Source organism: Pelophylax lessonae (genome assembly GCF_965119305.1).
Source record: "Pelophylax lessonae genome assembly, chromosome: 9".
Taxonomy (NCBI): domain Eukaryota; kingdom Metazoa; phylum Chordata; class Amphibia; order Anura; family Ranidae; genus Pelophylax; species Pelophylax lessonae.
Window position 1 is genome coordinate 242,156,468 of NC_138776.1, and position 3,741 is coordinate 242,160,208.

The following is a 3,741-nucleotide window of genomic DNA, read 5'->3' on the forward strand; positions in this document are numbered from 1 at the left end:
CAGAATTGCCTATATTAAAGAGACATGCCTTTCTTTTATTCCTTCGTTGCACAACCCCTTCTCCCTCATATAAGCTTTAGAATTATATTTTTGGTGGCCATTTGTAAAGATTACTCTTATCTTTACCACCTGGATACTGTTATTATACTGTATCAGCATATATAGTGTCCCAAAGAGAATGACTTCAATAACTCTCAAACCTGTGTAGGCCTGGTGAGAATTAAGAGCACTTTATGCAATACTACAGAAGGAAAATAAAGGAAATGAGTGACCATGGACTTACAGAAAATACTGAAGAAAAAAACTGAGGAAACCAGGATAATTCAAATAATAAAAATACATTTTGGAGTGATTACCTTGTTCTAAGAACAGATGAAGAAAATGTGGATAAACCTCTTCTCTTCTAGCCAGAGAAGAACTGCTTTTGTCTACGTTGCATTTATTTTTGAAAATGTACATTTAATATAAGCAATAACTTTTTTAAATTTAATTTATTATGTCTTGTTATAAATGGCTCTTTGGGTGTCAGAGGCTTGTGGGCAGACTCCTACAATGGTATTGGTTATTTGGGTTAAACCTTGCCAATGTTTTATTACTTTAAAGTTGTGGCTGATGGTTATAGGGGTTGGGTCATTTGTGACATAGATTCCCCTACAAGTGTGCCACTTCCCCTTGTGAAGGGCATAAATGCAGGGGAGCTGACCTCGTGAGGAGGGGGGGGGGGGGTCCAAGGTGGGAAGCAGACAGTGAGGACCTGTGTTACTATGTAAGCTTTCCTTCAGGCCACATCCCCCCCATGGGACCTGTTCTTAAGGCCACCACTGGTAATGGACTATGTTGCTGTGGACTACTGTACTACTACAGTTAAGCACCGCAGCAAACATTGTAGCCAATGCTCCTGATGACGTCACATTCAGGTGATAAAACGTATGGGGGGGGGGCTTCAGGTGACATCACTGCTTTATTGGAATGCTGGAGAGCACGGCAGTGGTATCAGTTTCAACTTCGAGCTCTTGGTTTTTAACCACTTGCCGACCGGTCACGTTGACTGTACCGCGGCAAAGTGGCTCGATATCGTCCAGCGACGTAGACCTACGTCGCTGGACTCCTCCCCTTGTGGGCGGCGCGCGCGCGTGCCGCCGGAGGCTCGCTCCCGCTGTATTCAGTCACAGCAGGAGTCGGGCCAGGGGAGGAGCGGCGGGGATCGAGTTTGGAGATCCGCCCGCTTGTGTAAACAATGCGGGCGGATCTCCTAAGTGACAAACAGTGACAGATTGCAGGATTCAGCATAGCTGAACCTGCGATCTGTGTCTGTGTCACACAGTCCCCTCCCCCCACACACGTTAGTAAGCACCAGGCATACGTTAACCCTTCCCTCTCCAATAAAGTTAACCCCTTCCCTGCCAGTGTCATTTTTACAGTAACAGTGCATATTTATAGCACTGATTACTGTAGTAATGTCACTGGTACCCCCAAAAGTGTCAAAAATGTCAGTCAAGGGTCCGATCTGTCGGCCGCAATGTCGCAGTCCCGCAAAAAAAATCACAGATCGCCGCCATTACTAGTTAAAAAAAAACAATAAAAATGACATAAATTTCATAAATTTGACATAAATTTCCCGTAGTTAGTAGCTGTGATAACTTTTGCGCAAACCAATCAAAACATGCTTATTGCGATTTTTTTTACCAAAAATATGTAGCAGAAAACAAATTTGCCTAAAATGTTAAAAAATTTAGATTTTTACATTTTTTGGGGGGGGGGGAATTTCATATAAACAAATGTGAAAAATATTGTTATTTTTTCAAAATTGTCGCTCTTTTTTTGTTTATAGCACAAAAAGTAAAAATCGCACAGGTGATCAAATACCACCAAAAGAAAGCTCTATTTGTGGGGGAAAAAAGACGTACATTTAATTTGGGTACAGTGTCGTACGACCGCGCAATTGTCCGTTAAAGTAACACAGTGCCGAATCGCAAAATATGGCCTGGTCAGGAATGGGGTAAAATCTTCCGGTCTTAAAGCGGTTAAAAATACGCTCATTGAGAATTTTTTTGTCAAAGACATGTAGCTAAATACATTTTGGCCTAAATATATGACAAACATTGAATATACAGTATTGGATATTTTTTAACTGCCAAAGTAGAAAAATATTGTTATTTTTTCAAAATTGTCGCATTTTTTTATTAATATCGCAAAAAATGAAAATTGCACAGGTGATCAAATACCACCAAAAGAAAGCTCTGTTTGTGGGAAAAAAAGGACGTAAATTTCGTTTGAGTACGGCATTGCATGACCGCGCAATTGTCAGTTAAAGTCGCACAGTGCTGAATCGCAAAAAGTGGCCTGGACGTAGGACAGCAAAATCCTCCGGTGGTAAAGTGGTTAAAATGCATGTAAGCGCACTACAATTTTTAAAGAAGCTTGAATAAACTCATTACACCATGAGAGGATTTCTACTTTCTTTTGATGGTCCAGCTGTACATTTTTCACCACTATTGAGTATCCTAAAGGGACAATGGAGTATTGATCATACTGGTGGAGAACCACGCATATGGTACATTGGTTGCAAAGCCTTGTTTGACTTTGTTTGTGCAAAAAGTCAACATCATCTGGTGAATGTGGTGTGTGGATTAAGGGCACAGAGGAGTGGAAGACATACTGTATGTTTTTGTACAGAGCACGTGTGATTTAGGTTAACCTATTGTTTAAAAAATATATATTTTCAGGAATTTATTTAAATGTACAGGTCTGCCAATAAAATGACTTTTGTTGCAAAGAGAAGTGTCAGATGTGTACTACTGGGGAAAAAGTAATCTGAGTGTGAGAACAAGGTGTAACAATGGTGTATGGAGAAGAACTTAGAAACTGGGAGTGTAGCCATGTTAACCCTCTGGGTTGAGTAGAGACAAATACAAGTGTTAATCCATGTGGTTAAGTGTATGTAAGAGAAAAACACAATCAACCTTTATGATTCTGGAGGAAGATGTAAAGAAGGAGTAGCAGCCAGCTGGCTGTGGAAACAGATGTTGGTGGGGGGTGACAATAATCCTGGTGATCACCTAGTGGCTTGGTCTTCATCTTTGAGCCTGCTGCAGTACTGAGTTTACCCAGGTTCCTAGCCTGGGGTCGCAATGTGCAAGGCCGTGCAAATCAGAAGAGTGGTGGCCAGGGGAGGACTGGGCCAGGGGGCAGGGGGGCAATTGCCCCCTGGGCCACTCTCATGTCCTGTACAAAGGCTGCACTGCTTCTGCCACAGACATGCCTAAAGGATTCCTGGTTAAGAGAAGTAAAAAGTCCCCGCAACTGACTTACTGAGTGCACAATGAAGACAAGGACAGAGCGCAGGCCTCCCCCCCAGCATGGATGGTGTAAACCAGGAGTCTTCAAACTACGGCCCTCCAGTTGTTCCGGAACTACAATTCCCATCAAGCCTAGTCATGTCTGTGAATGTCAAAGTTTTACAATGCCTCATGGGATGTGTAGTTCCTCAACAGCTGGAGGGCTGTAGTTTGAGGATCCCTGGTGTAAACTGTGTCTGAGCAGAGGAGGGTTCCATGCCCCACTGGAGACTCTCCCCTGGCCAGCCCCAACCAAGCTGTCCTAGCTCCCCCCAACCTCCCCCCTGCAGGCTAGGTTGGGAACCCGGTTTCAGCCGGTGAGTAGAGAGTATCTGGAGCAGGGCTTCATCATGGAATGAGGGTCAGGAGGACGGGAAAGGGAGAATGGGAGGGGGACGAGTTG